The sequence below is a fragment of the Pinus tabuliformis genome, chromosome 2_2, assembly GCF_031772625.1.
Source record: "Pinus tabuliformis cultivar Carrire ecotype Pingquan chromosome 2_2, CPIR1, whole genome shotgun sequence".
Classification (NCBI taxonomy): Eukaryota; Viridiplantae; Streptophyta; class Pinopsida; order Pinales; family Pinaceae; genus Pinus; species Pinus tabuliformis.
Window position 1 is genome coordinate 254,331,000 of NC_142300.1, and position 27,518 is coordinate 254,358,517.

Here is a 27,518-nt window from a genome sequence, read left to right on the forward strand (position 1 = left end):
GCCACATCATTCCAGTATCCCTCTCACTTCTTGATTTCCCTAAATCTTAGTGTGAATGGTGCAAAAATCTCTTTCTCACCATGATATCTTTAACTTTACCATAATTGCAAGACACCACTAAGTTTTGTTAGTTCAAAATGAGAAAGGCAGTCATGGCTGCACTTAACCTTAGTTCCCAACAGACCACAGTCCTGCCCACCCTCTTAGTCTAGAGCGTAATTTTTCCCTCAAAAACTGCATTGAGCACACTTGTGGGCTAGATTTCTATGCTCTAGAGTGCAGATTTGGCCGTAGAAAGTGCGCTACGACTGTAAGGGAAGGCAGGGGTATTGCATAAAAAATTGAGGACCTAATATGAAAATTTAAAACAATGAAATTGATGTGTATGGTTAGGCCACCTACTTCCAACTCGGAGATCGTGATTTTGATGGTTGGTTTGCCTTCTATGATCTCCATAAGATTTAGGGCCTTCTCCTCCTCTCCAAATTCTCCAAAAGCTCACTATGCAAATGAATTGGATTTGGAGACAAGAAGCCCTTGTATAGGAAAAACCCTATTTTTGTCCATTTCCCATTGTGATCAAACCGTAGCTCCGTTTGATGAACCATCAACATCGTTGGAAAGCTATCATCGAGTTCTATAATGGGTCTCTCTTTTTTTTTGGTAATTTGACACTTCACCTAGAAGCCATTTTTTCCATGAAGTTTCACTTTGCCTCCCTTTAAAATTGAATCTCTTCATTTAAGACACTTGTTCTCTGGTGTCACTTTACCTTTGCAGTCATTGACTCTCATGTCAATTTTTGTCATGGGTAACCATCATTTACTCATGTTTTTATGGTCCCCAATGGGCCTCCCCCATGTGGCAACATCATCGAGTCACTCTTGTTCAGAACATCTGAGATGTGTCACCATTGTACTTATGGAGTATGTTCTGAGTCCCCATTGCATCTAGTTATAGTGTTTCATTTGTCATCATGCTGCATTTCTTCCATTTTACTCATATTTGGCCTCCATTCCTTCTACTCTGTCTTTGCTGAACCCTCATTTGAGTCATTGACCATCCCCTTCGGATTCAAGACAGTCCCTTCTAGGTCAACCATATTTATTGTGCTCTGACAATGGAAGTCGCGAGTCCACCATCCCTAGTGTCTATCCATCAGCCACTCTGTTATATTCCCTTGTGCCTTAGTTCAGGATTGCTCGTTACCCTAACTCTCTCAGGCTCTCTTCTGTTGACCTTAGCACATTTATTCTAGAAGAGTAGTCTAGAGGGCAGTGTACCTTGGTTCCATCTTCCATCTTTATTTGGTGCCTCAAATCAGGAAAAGGGACTCATTATTTCCCTTTGATTTGGTTGTTTCTCACATGCTCATTGCACGATTGAGATTCATACGCTTGACAGTTTGGTTATCCAGAAGATTGCCCCAATGATTCTCGGGTGCGTTTGAGATGTTTCAGACCTAATGAGTGGGTGGGCCTTTAGGTAGCCCCCCAACATGCCTGAATGACCATAGATGTTGATCTAACTTCCGATTTAGTCCCGTAGATTTGATGGGTTCAGTTTCTGCTGCTTGTAGCGTCCATAGCATGCATGTCTCCTGTAGATGATCTATTCAGATTTTCAAAGCCCTTTCTTATTTAGCAGGGCTTCCTTGTTTGTGATCCCCCCTCCCCATGTCAGTTTGAGGGGCATTGTATCTCATGTAATCATATATTATTGTATTCAATCCTGGCCTCTTTTTTTCCAGGCGCATTATGTATATGGGATCCGTTGTATTATTTTTTGGCCCATTGATATCAGTGTATCATATATCATGTATCATGTACTTTATAGCTCAGTCCCACATTGTGGGGCTCACCATTATTCTTTGTACTTAGTTATCTCAGCGGGTATGGGTATGCCTCCCCCGCCTCATTTGAGATCATGTACTACCACATAAAAGGAGACTTCTATCAGTATTTTAGGTCTCGCCTCATCTATTATTTGTCCATCCTTGAGTTGCTTCAGAGATCTCTCTCTCTCTCTCTCTCTCTCTCTCTCACACACACACACACACACACACACACACACACACACACACACACACACTCCCCTTTTGGTGTCTTATGGAAGTGTAATCTACAATGTGTTTCAGTGATATGATTTGATCGTAACACTCATACGTGTGGGGGCAGTTTCTTATCACCAAAAAATGATCACCTAGCCATTTCTAACTAGGTGGATCAAAATACACCACGTGGATTTAATTTAACCATATTAAAATCACTTTCACTGTGGAAAATACTTTAGTAAACCACTTTTATTAAATTATTTTCTGATTTAAATTTAAAAACCCATGAGAATAATTAGATAAAACATTATTTATTTAATTTCTATAGGAATTATTATTAAATCATTATTTAATAATTATTCCTTGTCCCACTTGACTAAATCCCTTAGGAATATTTAAATAAAACATTATTTATTTGAATTTCCTTATTTCTGTTATTATAATAATTATCGAATCACTATTTAATAATTATTTTGATTTCACACCTTTCTTGTTTCTCGTGAAATAGTTGATAAACCATTTTATTTGTTAATTATTTCTAAATAAAGGAATTTAACCATTTTAAATCCCTTTTCCCTATCGAATAAATACAATAAATTATTCCAAGTAGTTAGATCTAGATTTGGTTAATAATATTTTATTATTCTCAATTTTCAAGATTAAATCCATACTTTGCAATATAAAGGAGGGTTTTTCATTCATGCCTCACCATGATCATTATCATCGTCAACATTGTAGTTATTTTTTCTGAGCTCCCATTTTGATTTCTTCACTTTTGTTTGGTTTTTTCACATGTTTGAGAGAGAGAATATATTTTTGAAGCATCAAGGATATCAAAGGACCCATCCCATGGAGGGGGACTTACAAACCAATCCGTAGATCACCTTCATAAGGAGTTATCAATACAAATTTATTTTATTAAAATAAACTTTCCTTTGGGTTATTATTCTGGATATATTATTCTACTTCTATTTGTTTTGGATCTGGTCTTTTTTACTGCATATTTTCCATTTGTGTTGCATATCTATAACAACAACAACCATTAACTTGTTATTAGGGTCACTTGTCACCTAGTGACATAAGTGAGGGTTTTTGGTACATCTTCAAGGAATTTTCATACTAACACTTTGAAAAGCGAGTGTGCCTGATGAGTGTTCTATCGTATGTGTACCAAATTTGTTTTATAGTATAGGGGGAGGAGAAATGAGCCTCTAAGAGAGAGGTTATAGTACCACCCTAGTAGAGACACACATAAACAAGAAGAATTCATTCAAAATCAAGCAAAAAAATCCAGAGAGATGCGACGGTCATTGCAACCAATGTAAAAAGGAATATCTTTCTAATATCCAGTGGAATAATCCACAAGGACGCGACAATGATAATAACAATTAAAGCACATTATCAATATGATAAGTAACAAAATAACTGAAATAGTTCAACTACTTTAGCATATATGAAAGAAAACATTAATTACAAACATTCACAGGATAGTCTTACAAATATCCATAATCCATCCACGTAGAACATGTTGGCCACAAGGCTTCTGATATTAAGAAACAGTTCCAAGACACATGTATACAATAAACACCACTAGCTCCCCTAGTGGATCATTGGAGCCACTCCTTGCTCCTCAAAAGAACTAGCTTGTCTCTCTAATGCTTTGTTAGAGGGGCTAAGGTTAAAAGTCCTTTGCTCATAAAATGAGGGTGTATATATAACCAATTAGGTGATGCTTCACCTTCCTTATGACTCTTTGACTACCCTCATGACTCTTTGACTTCCTATGAATTTTTGACTTTACATGACTCTTCATATTTTGAATGTGTCCTTTGGATTTCAACTTTACAATACATTTTGAATAGATAATTTACATCATCCACAATATTTTGTGGCATGTGACAACTCATGACATGACATGACACTGCCGACATGGACTTCTTGATGATATGGTAGGCAATGTCAAGCAACTCTTGCTACTCCTTTCTATGTGTATTATTGACAGTGTTCTTTTATCCACCTCTATATAACTTGATAGTAAGGAGTCTTCAATGATCTCAAGTCTTGAGTTATGGTTTCAAACTAGTGCCCCTTTTCTTTCTCTTGGTTGATAAACTTGCATACTCAGCTATAAAGAGGTCTTTCAGCATGTTCCCCTTCATCTTATTCTTTATCATCTTTCCATGGCATGATAAGGTACCTGCACCTGCAATTCACTCATGACAAGACAACATCAGTCTCACAAAAACCCTTAGTCTAAGATAGTGCATGTGGATCCATTGATTGAGCTGGAACCAAGTGACAAGATGGAAGAGGGGATCAGTGAATGTGAAATTATGTAGTTTAAGTAGTCAGGGGTGATACTTGAGCCTTTATATTGTGCAATGCGCAATCCATGATGGGATGAGGGAGGAAATTGCACAATTTTCAAGGTCAATGTGATAGGTTGAGGGAATGGGAATTGGATCAACCCATTGCAGAGTTCTAGGAGACAGAGCAGGCTGGTCCATTACACAATTGTGCAGATCAAGGTCTCAAGGCTAGGAAGATGGATTGTGCAATTTTGGGAGCCAAGGCTAAGTCTTGAACACAGGAACTGCGTAGTACAACAATCGTAGGAGGTAGGAGTTCTGCATTACACAGTTTTAAAAGGCAAGGTCGTAGCCAGAGGGTGAAGACTTCACAATGTGTAGTTTGGGGAGGTTGGATGAGGTCAGGTTTCTTGGTCAGAAAGTTTTCAGAAATTGACTAAGTGCGGGATCAGTGAGACTGATGTGAATAGTGATAAGGCTTTGATTGTGATCACACACTTACAATACTTGATGAAACCACCACATAGATCATCTAGAAAACGTGAACAATAGAATTCCCTCAGTGAGATTACTTTACGACCACTTACAACAAGTGCGACACTAAAGATACACTTTTGTGGGCTTGTGTTATATCCTTTCCACTACTATCACACGTGGTTAACTGGGGGGTTATAGGGGGGGAGGAGCCCCCCCTTTGTTGCACCGATTGTGCAGTGGGGGGGTCACATGGGCGGTGGCAGCACCCCCTATCTAGAGGGTTTGAGAGGGGGTGGTAACCCCCCTTTACGGTGTCCGGGACAGCGCCCCGAGGAAAAATTTTTTGGACCCTATATTAGGTTGGTTGGACCTACCTATGGTTTTGTGCATGGTTTTTGCACATGGTTTTGGACACGATGGTAGTCCTAGTTTTGGGATCTAGGGGAAAATCTCTGTGTATATGTGTTTTATTTGTTATGCTCTCGCATTTTTTATTTTCTGTGTTTTAGAATTCGTATGCAAGTAATTTCTGCACGGGGTTAAAACTTACATTTGGTATCAGAGTTATTTTGGCTTAAAGGGGATGCCTTTGTTTCTGAGGGGTTTTTCTTGGGCCTCTGGTAGACCCTATTCAGTGGGAGATCTGCGAAATCGATTATGGTGGTGAAAGAAGATGGCGAGCAGTGGAAAGATAGAGATCGAGAAATTTAATGATTAGAGTTTTGAGTTATGGAAACTCAAGATGGAGGATTTGTTGGTGGATAAAGATTAGTGGATCACAGTAGATCCAGGTACTAAACCAATGGGAGTGTTTGATGAAGAATGGAAGAAGTTGGATCGGAAGTCTAAGAGCACAATACGAATGTGTGTCTCAGATTCAGTATTGCTGAATGTATCAAGGGAAGCTACGGTGAAGGCTTTATGGGACAAGTTAGGGACTTTGTACCAATCTAAGTCTTTGGTGAATAAATTGTTCCTATGGAAAAAGTTATATAACTTGAGGATGAAAGATTGAGACTTGGTGACAGAGCATTTGAACGCATTTAATATTGTGGTAAGATAGTTATTATCTGTTGATATTAAAATTTCATATGAAGATAAGTGCATCAGTTTGTTGTGTTCTCTACCAGATTCGTGGGATAGTCTAGTTATTGCAATAGGTAGCAATGCAACTGCCTTGCAGTTTGATGAAATAGTCTCATCCTTGCTAACGGAGGAGACGAGATAGAAAAATATGGAGAGCCAGAATGGCAATGCCTTGTCTGTATGAGGACGGTCCCATAGCAGAAACAAAAATAAGTCATCGAGTGGGAGATCTAAATCTCCAGGAAAACTTGTAAAGGTGGTTTGCTGGAAATGCAGAAAGGAAGGGAACTACAAAAGAGACTGTAAATCTGAAGCTCCCAACAAAGGAAAGGGATTTGATGATTCTCCTTCTGCAGAGGCAAAAACCACCGCAAATTAAGGTGGGAATGTGTACTTGGCTTCTTCAAGTACACATATAGATCATGAGGCATGGTTGATTGACTTAGGTTCATCTTTTCACTTAACTCCCCATAGAGAGTGGTTCTATGAGTATGAGAAATACAATGGTGGTGATGTGTTCTTAGGGGATGATAGGAAGGATAGAATCATTGGTCATGGAAAAGTAAAGTTGAAGTTGCAAGGTGGAAGGGTTAGAACACTTCCAGGTGTTTCACATATTCCTACATTGGTTGGAAATATGATTTATGTAAGCAAGTTGGATGATGTAGGTGTAAAAACATTGTTTGAGAAGGATACCTGCAAGATGGCTCATGGAGCATTGGTATTGATGTGTGGAGTTCAGATTGGAAATTTGTACAAGCTGCAAGGTAGCACTGTTGTTGATGGGTGCAATAGTTCTATAGTTCTTGAAAGTGGAGCAGAAAATCTAGTGGTCTTTAGAGAGAATACCATGTTGTGGCATCAAAGGATTGGACATATTGGAGAGAAGGGCCTTTGAATACTTCATGGTAAAGGTATGGTAGAATTTATGAGTAATAGCTCTCTAGAATTTGATTTCTATGAAAATTGTATATATGGGAAGAAGAATCGAGTGAGTTTCCACTCTAGTGGTAAAAGGGAAAAACATATATTAGATCTCGTGCCTAGCGATGTGTTTGGAGCTATGAAGGTTCCATCACTGGGTAAGTCTGTGTACTATGTATCATTTATAAATGACTTCCCAACGAATACATGGATATATTTCGTTAAGAAGAAATATGAAGTCTTTGACAGGTTTAAATAATTTAAGGCTCTTGCGGAAAACCAGACAAAGAAGAAGATAAAGGTGTTGAGGACAGACAACAGTCAAGATTTTTGCAGTAAGGAATTTGAAGAATTTTGTAAGAAGTGTGGCATAGCATGAAAGAATACTACTCCATATACACTTGAGCAAAATGGAGTTGCATAAAGAATGAACAAGACATTGATGGAAACGGCAAGAAGCATGCTCAGTGGTGCCGGGTTAGCATAGGAATTCTGGGCAGAGGCGATGTAGACAACATGTTACCTGGTCAATAGATCACCTTCATCAGTGTTGGAGGATAAGACTCCACAAGAGGTATGGACTGGTAAGAAACCCTCTCTTTCACATCTGAGGGTATTTGGATATGATTCATATGTACATGTTCCAAATGAGAAAAGAACCAAGTTGGATAGTAAATCTGGAAAGTGCATCTTTATGGGGTATAATAATGGTTTAGAGGGTTATAAGCTTTGGAACCCAGTAACAAGGAAGGTTGTGTACAATCGAGATGTGGTGTTCAGAGAGGTGAAAGATGTTATTAAACATGAAGTCCAACCAAAGCAACCTGAGAAGAGAGAGTTCGAACTTAAGGAGGAAGAATCAGAATCTACAGCAGAAGAGGAATCTGAATATGAAGAGCCACAAACTTCGGGTGTGAGAAGATCAGTTTGAGAAAGAAGGAAGCGAAAAAGGTATAGTCCATATGCTTTCTGTTCAAATTTTGTTTTATCTATTACTGATGATGATCCTAGAATTCTGAAGGAAGCAGTAGATTCAGAGGATGGAAAACTCTAGAAAGAGGCCATGGTTGATGAAATGGCATCTTTTGACAAAAATGAGGGTTGGGATTTGGTGGAGTTGTCAGCTGAAGGAAACCCATTGGCAGTAAATGGATGTTCAAGAAGAAGGAAAATGTAGAAGGAAATGTGGAGAAATACAAAGTTTGGTTGGTAGCAAAAGGTTATTCCCAGGTGCCGGGAATTAATTTTGGTGATATTTTTTCTCCTGTTGCCAAGGTAACTTCTATTAGATTACTTTTATCTATTGCTGCTGCTTTTGATTTTGAAGTAGAACAGATGGATGTGAAGACAACATTTCTTCATGAGGATCTGGAAGAGGAGATCTACATGAAGCAACCTAAAGACTTTGCAGTGACAGGTAAGAAACAATTGGTATACAAGTTAGAGAAGTCTCTATATGGGTAAAAATAGTCACCAAGGATGTGGTATCAGAAATTTGATACATTTATATGGGTACTTGGCTTCACTAGAAGCAAATCAGATCACTGTGTGTATTTTAAATTAATTGGTGACCATGTTATTTATCTAGTCTTGTATGTGGATGATATGTTGCTGGTTAGAAATGACAAAGAAATCATCCAGGATTTGAAGACCCAATTGTCCTCCAAATTCGACATGAAAGATCTTGGTGCTGCTAACTACATTTTGGGCATTGAAATTAAAAGAGATCAGGAAAAGAGGAAGATCTAGTTAAACCAGAGGAAGCATGTTGAGACAATACTACAGAGGTTTAATATGTAGGATAGTAAACCAATGAAGGTTCCTATTCCTATTGGTGTAAATTTATCTGCTAAACACTATCCCAAGACACAAGAAGAGGAAGAGGACATGTCCCATGTTCCATATGCAAGTGCAGTTGGTAGCCTGATGATGAGCATGAGTATTGCAGCAAGGATGCTACAACTCCTAGGCTACCAGCTTTACTTATCAACCTGAGGCTCATACAAACTTGGACGTGACAGTGTTATATGCACAAGTAAAACTGAAGGTCCTGCCTATTGTCACTGTTCATCTGGCGAGAGACCTGGGGGTTCCAAGCCAAACTTCTATAGAGTCAGAAGAAGCTTGATTCTTTGATGGAAGAAGAGAAAATCTACTCTAAGATAGATACTCTACTGTAGTAATGAAGAAAAAAATAGGTAATGCTAAATCACACCATATCCTAATTCACCTTTTAAACAACCATGTTAAGTAGAATTGCTAAATCAACACTAACCTAATGCTCCTATCCATGTTGCAGAAGTAAATAGCATCAAACCATACTAAGGTGTAAGCAAGGAAACTAAACTAAATCTATTTTCAAGAGGAAGAGCAATCAAAGATCCAAATTAGTGAAAGGAGGACGTAATGAAGCAACAATGCACAGGAACCGTTGGATCAGTTGGATCAATGAATAGGATTAACGGAAGATGAAACGAAAGATGAGTGATGGAGATCTTATCGCAAGCGATTACGTTAATAGATGGATGGATCGATCAACGAATAGGAGTAATGGAAGATGAGCGGCGGAGATCTTACCGCAGAGATTGAGTGAATAGATGGATGAACATGATTAACAGAAGATGAGCGGCGGAGACCTTATCGCATGAGATTGAATGAATAGATTAATGGACAGGGTTAACGGAAGATGAGCGATGGATATCTTATCGCGGGAGATTAACTTAAAATATGGATGAACAGGATTAATGGAGGATGAGCAGTGAAGATCTTATTGCGAGAAAAGCATTCAAAATGATGGAGTGGGTTTTCGTAGGTGGTAAGTAGTTTCTCACGCACCCTCAAAGATGTGAGTTGCATTTCTAATTTTCACACGATTAGCCTAGTGAGTGACACGTAGCACGGGAAAACCACTTTTTTCGCGTGCTCTCAGGCAGGTATCGGCTATGCAAGAATTCGTGTGATATTGCATGATAGTCGTTGTATCATGTAGGATTGATCAATGATGGAGATTGTCCAAGCTATTTGGTGATTGGGTGATGTGATAGTTATTGGATCGAGGGCGTGACAGATCGATGATGGAGATTTGTAGCGCATAAAGTAGGTGGAAGAAATCACGATAGTTGTTGGATCAAGATAGACAGATCGACGGTGGAGATCTGGAACGCATAAATTCAAGTGTTGAAATGAGTCAGACGGTGATTGGTCAGGGTTTTTGTGGATTAGACGGTAAGGAAATATATGGGTATAATCTAATCAACACGTATATTATTAGCTTCTGCTTAAGCATTTCATGCTGAAGGAAATGAGCTTATGAGCAAAAAGTGATGGAAAAAGATGATAATGAAATGAACCTCGTACTGAATCAAGATAACAAACTTCATGCAAGAACTCTTGGCTAACCTACTAATTGGAAGAAGGCACAAATGGAAGCAAACTAAAACACAACCAATCTACTCTACGCTACTATACTGGAAATGCGGCTACTTAAGAAAATGATCAATTAAACCATGAATCTACATTAGAATACATGTATAATAAAGAGGAGCCTTAGCTACTAGGGTTGGTCCCTAACCCAAGAGCTTTAGTCCTTTAAGTTAACTCAGTGCTGGCTCAAAAGAAAACTCATTCTTATTATTGAAACAATGGATTACATAAAAAATTGTCACAAGTCTTGCAACTCGAAAATAAAGTAGAGATTTACAATCAAAAGTTTGAATCCTACTGAGGTCCTAGGCCTCTCTACTTATACCATTGAAGTCTCCAACGACTTCCTTAAGATTAGGGAGGCTCATCTCCCAAGCTCGAGATAAACTGGTGCTTTGACTTTCACTTGCTCGGCTGCCTTCTAGTCCTCTTGATTTGGCTGTTTTCACTCCGAGATGATGGAGGAATATTCGAATGGGGGGTAGTAAATGAGGAGGATTTAACTCCTATAATTCCTCTCCCTTGTCCCATTCAAGTTTTGACCAATTTATTTGCCAAAATTCCTTGCTTTTATCCTTAAATCCTCCATTAAATGCACATTAGACCACAAAGAAAAATACCCAATTCTAACTCATATCATAAACAAAATATAATCAAAAGTATGCAATAGTTTGTGAGAATAGTTGGTTTGACAAAGCTAGGAGGTGAATTAAGGCCCATATAATTACCCAATGATGAGGCTTATCATCACCCCCTTACTGAAAGTGTTGCTCATCCTCTGAGCAACTTAGTCAATGTCCATGTCCTTCATGGCTCTGGTACCCTCTCTGACATCCCATGGCTCTGTTGTTGTCTCTTCTTCTTGTTCATAGAAACCTGCTTTCCTTTCTACTTCTTCTCACTGCTTCTTTTCCTCTTCTTCTTTTCTCCCTTCTGTCATCCCTAGGAGTAGTGGTGGACTAAGCTTTAGGCCTATCCATTTGAACTTCAACCTTTGCATTAATTGCTTATACATATGTGTCTTGTTGAGTGCCTCTCTCAACCTTTGAGGGGAGTGATATTCTCTGGTCTTCAAGCTATGTGGTAGTGTGTTCCATCTCCTGAAGTAGTCATGTATACTATCATCTCCTAGCAGCCTAAATATATCCTAAAATTTTGAAATTGCTTGCTATTGGGCAGCAAGATATCTAGGTTCCAGTTGAGGATCATTTGCAATTAGATTATGGGTGTTGATTAGGACCTTGGGATTTGATTGTTCAGATATGATGAAAAGAGGTTCATTCTGCTCTCTGGTTAGTATTCTTTTCATCTCTGCAACCCTTGAATCCTCATGGTTCATCCATGATGCCCAAGCCCTTAATTGTAGATCTCCTAGCTCGGTATTAGGATCCCAAACATTCATTTATGTGAGGGCTATGTTGTGCAAGTAAAAATCATCCATTTTGGCCCTATCCTCTAGTGTACTTTGATCACAAAGATCAATAAACTATCTGTAGTCCTGAAATGGCATGGTGCCCCTTTGTCCTAGTGTTTTAATCTGAAATTGCAGCCATTGTTCTCTAAGGTAAAGAGCATAGGATTTAGCTGGCATCCTACATTGATGGCCTCCAAGGAGAGGATGTCCATACATGCTAGTTGGTTTTCCCTTTCCTGCAACTTTCCTCTTAGCCATTCATTTTCCCTCTCAAGTTGATCTCTCATTATTGATTCTCTGTCCCTTAAGCCCATTAGCTCTTTGTTTTCCTTATCTTCCTCCTCTTGTTGTTCTTTCTCATGTCCATCAATTTCTTCCTTCATTTCCTCCTCTATTTCAGCATCATCCTCCTTCTCTTCTCCTTCATCATGTTCCTCTGTATTAGTTTCTTCTTCATCCATCTCATCCCCATCTAGGTATGTATCTTCTTCTTCTTGTTTATCCTCCTCCTCACTGACAGAGGAACTAACGTCATACGTGAGGGTTTTGATGTCATCCTCTACTGGTAAGTCTCTGAAGATTGACCATGTTATAGGGATCCATAGGTTTTGAAGGGCATCCTCAGTAAGGATCCTAATCAACCCATGGTGAGCCAATTGTTGGGAATTCCCTTCCTTTACTTTGTTTCTGGATTCTATGAGTGATTGCATCAAGAAATAGGGTATGTTGAGTCTTTGGTGAACTAGTGTTTCTACCCCAAATCTTAATTCTTCAAGCATCCTAAAATGGTAGCCATAAAAAACACTGTATCTATGGAATGGCAAATGAGGTGACGAGGTACAGTGAATGAGGTGGACAGTGATGAATGAGGGTGGCGGATGACATGGAGGAGATGAGATGGAGTAGAGCGATTGGGGTGGTCACTACAGGGGTAGGGAGTGTACAGGATGTTCATCAAGCTTGAACCCCCCTGTAGCAATCTCAGGTTGTAGATCTTGGTCAAACACCTTGATGTCATGGTCAACTGCGAGGGCTGAGCCTGAGTTATAACTTGTGCACATTTCTCCCCCGCATAGCACTTTATCTACCCCTCGAACCCACACTTACTTAAATCATGTGCTATCACTCAAAATTTAATATGGGTTGGGGCCCCAACATACATCGGATTTTAATTGCATCAAAAATAAATCATTGTTTCTAGACTCCTTCATTCTCTTTTGATTTTAAATAGAATTTCCTTTTTTCCACATGACTGTCTGCTTTGTCGAAGGTGGCCAAGTTAACTTGCCACCTTTTCACTTATAAACCAACTACCTCGTAACCCTTACAAGTTTTGATCAAATGATGCATATGACTGAGTGAGCAGGATACTTACCTATGGTCTCGATGCCATGTTGTAGTTGTCGAAGATCAGAGGTGCAACGTTGTTTATTTGTTGCATGGTCATTCTTCTTCCTCCTCTACTATCTATTGTCTATTGTTTGGAGCTCCTGGATCATCCTAGTGAAGACCTGTAGCTGATGATTGATATTCTGTGGGATAAGATACTACAGGACCTAACCAACCTACCATTCACCCTCAGATTTCTCCCTGTAGGTTTTCGGGGGATCTTGTAGGAATATAGGGGATCCCGTAGAAAACACAGTCTTCACCTAAATAGAAGGAATGAAGTGAAAAAAACAATGGAATTGATGGAGAGATGCATGGTAAGGAGTGGATGATATGAATATATGTGAGGCAGGGTTCCCTTTGGATCCTCTCTTTGCTCCTTGATTGTCTTTCTCGCCCACCTGCAAATAACAATTATGTCTTTTTCTCTCTCTCTCTTTTTTTTCTTAACACCTAGGTTGCCTCATTTAGATTTTCACCCTAGATGTTTTCCCTGTGCGCCTCAAGGATTTTTTTCACCTAGGGATCTTCTTATTTGTTTTTTCATTTTTTTTCATCATTGGGCCTCCTCACTAGGTTTTCAACCCAATGATGGGACTCAGGCGCCTCATGGAGGTTTTCACCTGAATCCTTATTCTTTTTTTCTCTATTTTTTTCTCCTTTTTTAGTGACCTGATGAGGGAGGAACTGGAACTTGCTCCACCATCATCAGTGTCTTACTGATATTTTCAATGAACTCTTGTTTTGATAAAGGCCTCTTGTACATTTTCAATCTATGTCCATTAACAAGCAATGGAATGGCTTCTTTATCTATAGTCTTGATTTGCACTGAACCATTATCATGGCTTCTTTCCACCACATATGATCCGAGCCATCTTGTCCTTAGCTTGTGCTAGAAGTCTTTATACCTGGAATCATATAACAATTCCCAATCACCCTCTTGAAATTGCTTCTCCTTACACTAGTACAAAATGGCTAATTAGTTACTAAAAGAACAACTAGAATTTGCATATAAATGACTATTTTTTGGTCAGTGACCAATAGTAGCTAATTTACAATATCTTATAATGCGACCAATTTTTGGTTGTTTTTATCTTAGTCATTAATTGGTTGTCTCAATTTTATTGTCTAGTAGTATATTTAGTCATTAATTTAGATATTAATTTAGTCATTGATTTGATCATTGATTTAATCATTGATTTGGTCATCAATTGTCACAATTAATGACCAAATATACAACAAAATATATTACTAAAAGATCAATAAGAAAACCGATTAATGACCAAAGAAATATGACCAAAATGTTGGTCGTGTTATAAAATACTGTAAATTAGCTACTAATAGTCATATATATGCAAAATTTAGTTGTCATTTGTAATCACAAATTTATCATTTGCATTATAGTCATTTATACTTTTTGGTAGTGTCACATTCATTATATAAATTACTGCGTTAGTAGTTTATATTCATTTCATTTATTTTCGTTAAAAATCATTATAAGCAACTAATTTAGTTGTATATTCATTTTATGTGTTCATCATTAATAAACATAAACTACTAATTTAGTAGTTTTAACTTGATTTTATGTTTTCATTATTAATCCACATAAATTAATTAGTATGATTTTGCAACTAAATTTAAAAAAATGGCATACAATGTACATGTTCGTATCATATGAAAACACAAAGTTACATATGTTAATTACAATACTATGTAATAGCAAGTGCAACTATAAATAATTCCAACCACATAAATTATATTATATAAAATGTCAAGTATTACAATATGAGTTTCCAACTTAATATTGGTTGGAGCACAATTTTCACATGAAATAGTGTTTCATCACTTCAAAACATTATCATTGTGTTGCCAAGGCATTGTAGGTGAATTCACCAGCTCTAAAGACTTGACCATTAGTCTTTACGTGTGTGTCTTATGTGAGATATTGGCTCTATGGGTACTAGTAGACCAATTCTCTTCTCTTTCTCTTTAATTTTCATTTTGTCTCTCTAGTGTTATTGTTCTCCTCTTTCTTCAATTCCCGCTTCTTACCATCAATACTGAGTTCTTTTCCTGAAAAAAAGAAATACAATGCAAAGTATAAGACATGAAAGTTGATGAACACTAGAATATAAACTAAAGTATACTATAAAAGATTTATATGATATATACCTCAACAATCAGTAATATTGTTAATGTTATTTTTCCCCATAAAAGCAAGAAACTCAAACACATTTTCTTTAGTTGGGCAATAGTGGCCACTATGTGGCTAGATGACCTATATAAACAAAGCAAATAAAACATCACCATAGAATAAAGTGTGTACCTACTATGTTCTCAGTGTACAACTTTTGTTCATGAAATATTATCTTCAACTAAAGTAATAAATGCAAATACACACACACATTTCTATCCCAATATTTTGAATTCCCATGTTTATGGTACATTGCAATTTTGATTTTATCCAACATAATCAAACACATCAGAGCTAGCAATTTCTATTAAGAATGTCTCATGCTCCACTTTTGTAGTTGTATCGTTTCCTCTAGTTATCTTTAAGAAACAGTGACACTTCAACAATAAAACTGATTAGTAGAAATCTAATGGGTGGAGCAAAGTATTGTTGATACAAGATTACAACAAGAAACTAAAAAAAATAAGACAAGACTTTGTAAATTGAGATACTAACCAGGAATATAGCTTCAACATAGTAATATTCAATTGTCAGCGTACTATTCCAGGGGAAAAGGAATCCAATTCCCAGAAGCCAACAAGTTATGTATGCCCCTTGTTTTCCTTGTAGTTAATTGAACAAGATTAGCACATACAATTTCCATTAAGAATCTCTGAAATGATTCTATAAATATTCAAAGCAAACTTAATGTTCCTAATTCATTTTTCTCTAATGCAGGAAAAACTAAATATGCTAACTTGTTTTTGAGCTGGAGAATTATGTAATTCATTATGTCCGAAATCATTGCTTATTATCATGACTTTTTTTAAATGATCTCGCAATGGGCCTATATTTGGTTAGAAAACATATTTTTCAGAATATATTCCATTTTTCCAATTCAAAGCTAAATTTCCTTCCAGTTTATGACGTTCAAACAAACCAAGAAAGCAACGACGTAATGAAGTTATTAGTGGTGGAATACTAATAAATCAAAAATACATGCAAGAAATAACACCACTATGTCCTAGGAATGCCAAGTCTCTATCCTCTTGGTTGGAAATATTACTTCATGAAAACAACATATGTGATAGATAACTTTTCAGAAACTAACCAATGCTAGTGTATCCAACAACAATGACATTTCTATTGGCATGCCCTCAAAATGTGTGGAAGTATCAAACATGTATACTACACTTCCCTATACACACTCTTTCTTCATGTGTCTTCATAGGAAACCCTCAAGTTCAATGCTCTTGCAAGTACTACTACAAAGTTCTAGCTCGAAAGGCACTCAGATTTCAAAGAGATGAATGTATTGTATCTTGGTTCTAAATGATAGACACAGTGATGGAAGCATCTGCTAATCCTAAGCTCGATTATATGTCTCTATGAAATAGGATTAAGGAAAGTGTTTCTATAAAGCTTTAGGTCCAACTCAACATGGACAAAGAAACAAGGTTTGACTTAAAATCGAGAAAGATTTAAGAGTTAATTCAGGAAATTTTGTCAAAAGAAAATAACTTGGACAAAACTTTTATTTTTAAACTGTCAAATTTTACCCTATTCTTGCCTAAGACCAAGTCAGATCATGAGATAGTTATGCTCAAGTTTGAGTTAGACCTTGAATTTTTTCCAGGTTAAGCTTTGACTCCATCTGATCTGCTCAGATTTCGATCCTAGATGTGTCAAACTAGCCAAGTAAGCCCAGGTTAATCTGGTAACTATGGCTACAAGTATCTTTACTAGTTAAGGTAACAATGGACCAAACGTGATATGAAAAATAAATACAATGTGACGAATCATTTCTTATGATTTAGTATTGATACATTTGAGATGATGGAAATGTTATGTTTTCATGTATGGATAGGGTTGACAAGGATATGGTGAAATTTTCAAAGGTTGTAGGCTGTCACAAATAATGGCATGGTAATTCAAGACCAGTTGGCTTCCTATGATCAGTTTTGATTATACTTATAGGACCATTTATTGCATATGTGTTGGAAAATGTATCAAAAGGTTTGCGTTAGGTCATTTTTTAGTTCATATATTGTTAAAATTGGAAACTATGGCCAAACTCCATGTGGCTCTTCTTGTTTATGGTAGTTGATATTTTTCTTGGATTCCTCTCGTCGAGAGGTGTAGAATTGATCTAAATATCATCCTATTCCGAAATGTATTCATGGACATATGAATTTATTTATGTTATTTGACAATTTGTCAAGGTCAGCCAACAACCAAATTACCCCAACTTGTCCTCAATGTTTTATTATAAATAGAAGAGGTCTTCAAGTCATTTTGTACACACACTTCTCCTAAGATCTCTCTCCACTCGTTTGGGTTTGGTGGCTAGAGAGATCAAGAGGGAGAAGCCCTAGACGCAGTGAAGAAAGGGTCTTCTAAGAGAGCCCTAGCCACAGTCTTATGGGGAGATCTTTTTGCAGGTAAGAGGAGATCTATATGCTGTCAATAGGGAGTTATATTCACAGCTCAAGGAGAAAGTCTAGTCATCATCTAAAAGGATATATAACCATGCCCTAAATGCAGTCACAAAATATGTATAACGCTATCTTGGAGTTGCCCTAATGTCCTAAACGCAGGCCTTATTCCATAGCAGCAAGAAGCCTAATCAGTAGCCCTAATCTGTTGTTAAGAGAGACCCATACGTAGTCTTGTGAAGCTCCTATTTGCTGTCATAAAAAGACCTTATATGCAGCTCCCTTAGCCGCAGTTGGAGAGGCCCTAAGCAACCACATATGAAGGTTTAAAGTCACAGTTAGAGGATCCCTTATCATAGCATGTAAAGGACCCTTAGACGTAGCCAGAAAAGTGAACCTAGCCAGAGCAAAAAGGAGTATCTCATCAGCGTGAAGGGTCACATTGTTGTAGGTGACAGCATGGTATAAAGAAAGGTTGTTTGGGCATGTTAGTGTTGTTCTTGAGCTCGATTTGAAGGGTAGAAGTATCCACAAAAAGAAGGAGTTAGGGACTACTTCTTAAGGGTTGTTTGGATCACTATTTAAAGGGATCAAAGCTACAGTCCACTGTTGGCTAGGCCGCAGGCCATAGCCAGTAGTTGGAGGCATTTTACTAGTTGCGTCCAGAAGGTAAGCAACCCTATAAGGCAGCATATCATTGGAGGATTGTATGAAGGCTAGCCATAGTAAATAGATGAACTGTGGAGTCTGTTTAGGGTGTTGTAGCACTCATAGGTTGTGCCCTAACTAGTGACCAGGTCTACCATGAAATGCACCAATCCTTGCAACATATGAAAGCTGCCAGATTAGTAGCCTTGTCATGATTAGTGAAGCAACGAAGGAATTGTATATCTTCAGTACTTGATATCAGAATTGCAAGCTCATTATGTCATTGTCATGGAGAAGATCTTTGATCTCCTATTTGGAAAGTCAAGTATTGACTTCAAATCATTGTACTCTATCTCTTTCTCTCTGCTGAACTATTGAAGAATATAAGAAGAATTGATCAAGGGTTTCCCCACATTCGGGTTTGTCGCTGGCTGGTGCCACATCTTATGTCCTATTGTCCTGGCTTGTCTTCTGCTGTTTATGTTTATGTTCTATTTGCACTTTATTATCATGTTGATGTGATTGCTAATCTGAATATTGTCCTTGAGCTAATATGAAAAATTGAAGTAAATTGCTCTAAGCATAGAACATACCAAAATTTAACAGATATCAACCGCAATGAACAATGTACCTTTAGGCATATAACAACACGAGTTTCCATAATTACTATACAAAATTTAAGTAGATTGATACTCACTGCCTTGAGATCTTATTGTCGACATAAACAAACAATGTATAAATGTGTACTAGACAAAGTGATAATCTAATATGAAGCTTCCCATAAGTGTTGTTAACTGTCATTGGAATTATCTTATCATTAATTTTATTTTTACTTTGGAAAATTATGAACCTTATCTCAATGCCCATTCTAAGTCATCCAGAGTTAAGTACTTGATTGGCTATCATGCTCAAAATCACTTGGATAATTTATCAAATAGTAGGGCTCAAGATTTGTGGTACTGTATGTAATTCCTAGTTTGCATGGAAGGAATTGGATTTTGTAGTTATGGATAATGTTGTACATTATGCATGGTTGTCTACCCATATGCTAAATGTACTTCCTCAAGCTGAATGGTTTACACATTATGCGCAACAACATACAAATCTATTGGAAAATATTGCTCACAGGGAATGAAAATTGAATGTTCCCTATAGTGTGGGCCACTAGATGTCAAATATTGACTTGACATATCAAAATGACCTCATGTAAGAAGCTGCATGGTCTTAGAAAAATTACGTCATGTAAGCAACTGCATGGTCAATAATGACTAACACCATTTATTACTCAAGCTGGTGTCATGATTCTTGTTGCATGACTTGTGTGATTTATTAGTCAAGCTAGATTCATGGTGCATGTTGCATGACTTGCATGGGTTTTGTTGGATGAAATGAAAGGCCCTTGCCTCATGCAATAAATTTATCCCATGGTCTTTCCTATACCTATGTCCTAGTAACCTTTTGCATAGGTCCTAACCTATGGTTTTGCTAAAATTACTACACAAATGTTGGTTTCTGACATACATAAATTTATTACAGGGGAGCTTACCTCGATAGTTATTGGAAATCTGTTTGGAACAACTGGAATCAATAATATTCAATTATCTATAACAAAATTATCCTATTTAGACTAGACTTGTCACTTGTTTGCATTCCAAAAATGTATTGAAGATTAAAATACAAAGTCCTGAATAGATATTGAACTCATCAAAAGGTGTACCAGTGTTCTAATACAAATCTTGGCATAAATCATGATGAAAGACCTGTGGTAAATCTACATGCATACAAGCATCTTAGTTTAGATTGTAAAAAGTCTTGTTGACTACTCAATGCTAGGTTATAAATATTGTTTATCTCTAGTTAAGGAAGCAACCATTAATAGTAAGAATAAATACAGTGAAGACAAATCTAATCATGTAGGTTTATACTCTCTTTCAATTGAGTATATCTTTGTTTTACTATGTACTGTTATCACTTTAATCCTTGTGACTTCATGTTACTAAAAGTATCAAAGAGAATGTATAGGTGGAGTGTATGAATACAGGTAGAAGGAATCAACCTAGATATTGCTAGAAACGAAGGGGTGGAGAGGGAACATGCGGTAGTTTCCAATTTCTTATGGATAATGGATTTTGTTACATCTTTTGCAGCTAGTAGAGCACATTTGCAATGCCACAACTTCCACAAAGTTTTGTCATATAGAGTAATAGTTGCACAAATAAATTCAGACTCCCAACATATTTGACCCCTAAAGAACGTACAAATTTCTGGAAATGGTTGGAATTATATTCAAGACAAATCTTTGAGCTTCCATCAGATGACTATGCTTGTGGAGGTGTGTCTCTAAGTATTAGTGGCATATAATCACTATGTAATGGCCTATGTATCTGACATTTCTCATCAAATTGTGTGTGATTTTAAGGTTGTAATGAATAACTTAAGTTGATAGAGATGTTCTCCATGTTCAACATTTCACTTGTAAGTGATAGATGGAGCGACTCTTGTATCAATTTTTCACACAAAATTTCTCTAAAGTAATAAGAAATTTAGTAGAAATTAGAAACATAGTTTATTAGCAATTAGCAATAAATTGACTATATTAAAAACTTGAAGAAACTTAAAAAGAAAGAATGGAGCAATCAATCAATCATCAAAAAAACTGTTGAGGATCTCAGCAAAGAAAAAGAAATCAATTGAATAGTCCTTGGGAGAGTACCAGGTAGAGTGTCTAGAAGTTTAGTCAACACTTGCACATAATAGAAGATATGCATTGGGTGTTATCTTGTCTTTGGATAACCCAAGATCTATTGAAGGGAAGAAAAAGAAAAGAAATCAAAGACCAATTGATAACGAGCCTGAAGAATTAGTATGTTCAGAAAACCCCAAAGAGCATACGAAGATTCCAAAAAGGTTTCAAAGAAAATTCAAGGACTCAGAGAAAAGTGAGACAGATGAAATTCTTCTATCTCGGACAGAAGAATATCAGGATGTTGATGAAATTGGTGATACAAAACTAGTTTCAAGAATTCACAACGATGCTCAAATGAGTTTATATTTACAGTTAGGTTAAGATAAGTTTATGCATAAGAAGACTAACTTGGAAGAGGATGCAAAAATAGTTGATGGGGTAGTTTCAAATATTTTAGTTGGAAATTCACTGTATGGTTTACATGCGCAGACAGACAAGGAGAAGCCATTGAAGAAAATGGGGAAGAAGATGTCAAAAGCAAATGTTTTTGTCCTTACTGAAGGGAAAGAATTGAATGGGTTGCATGTTAACCCTAGGTTTGGTTCATGCTAGGAATTGGTTGGAGAAAAGCCATTGAAGAGAGGTGCTAAGAAGGCAGAGGATGCCAAAATCCTTGATATGATGGCAGAGTCTAATGGAATTAAAGGTAGTGCCCAACCCCTTATTTTCTTGGATGGAGATGCATGCAAGCCTGGAAATAGAAAAGCAAGGAAAGTAAATGATGATGATGAAATCCTTGGTAGGGTGTCAGAGTTAAATGCTTTGTACAATAGTGACCAGCCCAACTGCCAATAGATAGATGAAAGTAAGCATGGGAGAAAACAAGTGAAGGAGGATAATATTGTATCCTTAACAACCTTGTCTTCCAAACAAGATATTATATCTGATAAAGTAACCACAGACACAAAACCCTCAAAGAAGCTCCCCCCATGGCTATACCATCCGTTGCTTCCAGTTTTTCATTCTCTGTTATACATTTTCTCTCTATTGTTAGAAAAACTATGCTTTTCCCCTCTGCAGAATATATTTTAGAGGTGGTCAATCATTCTGAAAAAAGTGACGGGGAGAGAGATAGATCAAACCATGAGGGTCAGTTCACATTTTCTTCTGATGGGAAGGTTGAGGATCAAAATTGTGTGTTCTTAAATTGCTACGTTGATGGCCATCTTGACATGTGTAAAACAAGTATAGATCCTAGTTATCCAGAATATGAAAGACAAGCCAACCCATCCTCTATTCCTTTCCAAGAAATTTTCAAGCGGGTGGAGATGAATCCGGGGGGTCCTTGTGTCCTTGAAACATAAGAGCCACTTCAAGATCTAGTTTGTGGAGCATTAAATGTTCATGGGTTGTAGCGACTATTCATTCAAAGAACCAAGTTTCATCACAAAAATCAAATCAAATTTTTGGATTTCATTTACCTACATCAAGGCTGCATACCCAACATTCTAGGGAGGAAGATTAGTCCTCACAAGACATTGGCTCAGCCAAATTTGTCAATGCTTAACCCAAAACTTGTGTGCAAAAGGGTTTTTCAATTTCAATTATATTCGTTGACATTTGAAGCAGAGTTTAATCAATGAAAGAAGGCCGCATTTTTGTCTTAAGTAAGGGCCAAATTCTTCAGCAAACAATTGCAAATTCCCTTGTTAGCTCTCATTGGTTTGGCATCATTATTTGTGGAGGTCATGTCTTTTATTTCTAGAGGTCAAGTTTCAGTTGAAGGCATTGGCACAAAGCGGTCAACATCCTTGGAATATTAACCTTTTTTAGAATTTAATTTGGAGTGCTATCTTTGAAGGCCGATTTTTTTGGTCCAAGAGGCCAATTTCATGTCTAGTGGATTAGTAATTTTCCATTGATAATATCAATCATGTAGCAGACTTCTTGGAGGCTGAATTTTCTTTCCTAAAAGAGAAAGTTGTTCTAGATTGCATGAAGTATAATTTCCAGACATCTTGACACTAGAGAATCCATGAATTTAATTCTTCTTGTCAACTGAAGCAAACTCCAAGTTTTTCCCTCAAATTGCATTGTAATCATTGGAAAAGATTCTTAATTAAAGTTCATATTGCCTCGTGTTTTCCATATTCCACATGCTAATTTTTTGTAGAAATGTGTCAAAGAAGAAGTTCCAATATTGTAAAAAAAAATTCTTGAATTTTTGCTTGGGTACAGTGCAGTAGTATCAGAGCATGACTCTGACCCACTGTGGGTGATATCAAGGAAAGGAATTCGAGGACCATAATTGAAGGCCAAGTGTAAAATGTTCCCAAATCTAAAATTTGAAGATTATGACTAAGACTTTGAAAACATATTAGAGAAAATGGAAGTGTGGCTATTATCAAAGAAAGGAAGGAGAAATTACGAACTGGAAATGCAAGATCTTGGAGCAAAAGACAAAAGGGAAGTTAAGAATACTAGAAAAATTGAAGATAATACATCCAATTGAAGAGACAGAAGCAAACCTGAAAGTAGTTTGTTTATATGCAATTGAAGCTTTGAAACACATATCTGATGGGAACAAGCACACAGTGGATAGTGATCCCGAAGAAAGCTATACCCAGAGGGCATTTTGCTTAAATGGGAAAATACATGATCTATAGAATTTTCCAAAGGAAAAAAGGTATGGATTTAATCCTACTAAAAATATTATTTAGCATCGGGTAGCTAGGATTTAATAACTTGCCATCTGGAGATACAATTGTTGCATCGAACTACATTCTGATGGAACCAAATCCAAGGGTTGAGACAGACAAAGTAGCTCTAGTATTGGATTTTGTGGGAAGTGATATTTATCTAGAATGCTACCCTAGAATGTTCATCACTCATAATGATGTTGTATCTAGCAGACTTTAGTTTATCTTTGGAGATAGTAAGCATCGTCCTTTATCTTATTCTCAACATCTAAAATGGCCATGTCTCTTTGATCCTAGAGGTCCCATGCTCCTTTCCAAGAAAACATGGTGGGTATGGACAAGACAACATGGGAGGTATTTATTTCCTGTTGAGATTCTAAGGGTCGGAGATGTAATTCCTTTACCCGCAGTTGTTGTGGCTCCCATATGTTTCACTGGAAAAAATTGAATTTGGAGTAATAAATCAATCCTATTTTGTTCCCAATCATGTGTTAGGGTATTTCTCGCTAATTGTACACCAGTTACCTATCATGGATTGCTTAGGCAAGTGCAGTGATATTATGGACCAAAGAAATAGCCTATTGGTAGAAAAATCAAAACCAAAGGGAGCTTGCTTGGATATTGATCAATGCAATGGAGCCAATGCTTTTGAAGTTTGTAGAAAACTTTTAACAATACAAACACCATAGTGCACTATGACTCTTATTGAAGGCTTTCCATTGGGGAAAACTACAGGAGATTACTCATTGATAATGAGCCCAAATGGAAGCAGCAAAATATCTATGTTGAGAGCTATTGCGGGAATGTGGTGTTCTAGTAAAGGAACCATTAGGCTCCATATTAAAAACAACAATAAAGAATCAGATAAATCTACTTTACCAAAAGTTGTCAAGCATATTCAACAACTTAAGTCGTGTTGTGATCTTGAAGCTACAGTGAATGACAAGGCCTGATCTCGAAATTTCATCTTAATAATTGAAGGGGCCTTAGGGGACAACAATAGCTCGAAACAGTGGACATTTTCTTACCTATCAGTCAACAAGCTAAAGCATACATTTTCCATGTGCATACCCATCCTACAATTACCTTTAACAAGTACACATATGTTCTTAGGAGAGGACACATATGCTCATGTTTTGACATGGAGCAGATGTATGACTAGTGGCCCATGGAAGAAAATTGCTTTGGGTTTGATGAAAACTTTTAATCTATAAGGATAGGCGCATGCATGGTATTGGAAGCCCCCTTGTGCATCCTTTGGGAGTTGATATGGTAGCAAATTTTGCTTCAAATATAGCACTTCCAGGAGTCAAGGGTTGGAAGCCCCTTGTAGTCTATGATAAATCTACCAAAAGCTGGTCATGTATTGGTCTAATAGTATGATCGTATCTAGATCCCCAAGGCATGAGTCCATGGAAGTCAAATGTTATCCAGAAGCATGGGGCATTTCTTAGAAGATGCTTTTAAAATTGGTGGAATCATTTTCAAATTGGATGAAAAATGGGAAAGAAACTCTTCAACAGATTGTTCTTCTACCTACCCCACCACCACCATCAATGCCAACATGTATGGATGAAAAGGAAATATTTTGGGACTTGAGAGCTCAAAAAAGTTCAATCACTATCACCCCAAGTTCTGTTGATATGAGAGCTTATTTCCATAGAGAAGAAGTTCTTCGATACTCTATTCCTGACAGGGCCTTCTCTTACACTATTGTAGATTGGTGTAAGGCAGTTGTTTCTCCACTGAGGAGATGTGGTGACAAACCTACCTCAAAGGCTCGGAACCATTTTATGTTGAAGCATTATAGGCCCCCTCATGTGACAATACTATGCCTTGTGAGATATGCAGCTGCTAGATTTCCTAGGAGCATCGGCACAAGGGAAGATGTTTGTACACTTATCAGGGATTCTCAGTACATTGTAGAAGATGTATCAAATTCACAACTTAATAACGTTGTTAGTTGAGCATTGGATTGCCTGCATTATGAGCGATATCCTTGTGTGCAATTTTATGGACATAGAAAATTGTGGGTTTACTTACACTTTCAAAGAGCTGAAGAAGATTTTGTCAATAACTATGTGATTCAATTTGATTTTAGTTTTGTACTCTTCAATGTATTCTAGAGTACAAAAGATCATGGATAGTTCTTTGATGCTCTTATATTCTCTGAATCATCATCGATAAAAACTCTAGTTGGAAATGATAGAAATCGGTTTGCATAAACAAGAGGTAGTATGTGAAATATCAATTATGCTACATTGAATTCAAAATCATAGCACATAATTAACACGGAGCTAATCCTGATTTATGTTGCTATCTTTCCACAATGGGACACAATGGGCTGTGTAGAAGCTGTATTCCAAGTTTGGATAAAAATGAAGTTGCACACAAGTTCTTCCACAAATGTTTGTAATAGAGATAGTATTTGGGAGTGCCATGATTACTGCATATGTACAACATGGTCTCCATCATGAAGCTTTGAATCTCTTTCATCATTTATACATTCTAGCATTGAAGCCCAACTTTGTGACCTTTGCAAGTATTCTCCCTGAATATGCCGATCTATTAGTCCCACAAGAAGGCTAGGAAGTCCATGTCTATATAATAAAGAATATATTGAAGGGGCATTATTGTGTGGGGAATGCAATAATAGATATATACACCAATTGTGGAATTATCGATATTTCTCACTGATTTTGAGGGCATGTCTCAAAGAGGCATAGTCTCATGGAATTTACTGATGATGGGTTATGTATAGAGTAAGAAGTGTAGTGAAGCCAATAAATTCTTCTCTAAAAATGGTATTGGATGTGGTAAACTTTGATGAGGTCACATTTTCCATCCTTTTATTGATGTGTGTTCACATAGCTTCTCTACAGCATGGCACAAAGACCCACAATTAAAACTAAATTTTATGTTTAGGTAATTTCAACCCAAATTTCCAAATGTAAATTTGATGAGAAAAGGAAATTTCCATTGGAAAATTTTACCTTCTCAGCTCTCTTTGGTTTTATATTCCATGATGGAATCATTTTGAGGATGACAAGACATCTTCTACAAAGAGATGGAAAAGGCAAAAGAAGGACAATGTTAAGAATTTGGACCCTGCGCCTTGTAATGATGGTACTTATCATGGCATGGATGATTAGGATAGTTGTGGCTCAGGCCTTGGGTTTGATTTATGCTCTCCTGATTATAATGATGACTCATCATCTATATATTTTGGTGGCAAGGCAAAACTTGTGTACAATAAGAATGGTTCTTTGACTCTTGTGCTCACTGCAGAGGATGCACTTGAGACAAAGAAAAGGAAATCACCCATTTTTGTAGGGAATAATGCCTTATCCCTCTCAGAAACCCTTGCAAGAGTTGACAGCCTGCCTGTACAGAATGTGGATGGCAATATTGTCCCTGTGATCAAAAGGTCAATACATAAAAAATTAGAGACTAAGGAATCTAATCTATCCTAGACTGGTTATGTCCAGATTACTTATAGCAGAAAACCATCAGACAATGAAGAAGGGGATCTTATTAAGTCCATCCTTGGAGTATTAGAAAATATCAAAGTGGTAACAAAAGAAGTGGAAGATGTCAAACACAATCTCACATAGGAAAATGTCAAACATAATGTCAGGGTGCAAAACGTATATGTCTGAATTAATGGCAACTTGGAGTTACTGATGATCATCCATATATATGCTCAATCAAATAAGCCTAGATTATTTATGCCTTGATGGAATTTCATGTGCTATACTACAAAAATAACTTTCTATCAAGATAGTATCAACACCTATATCTA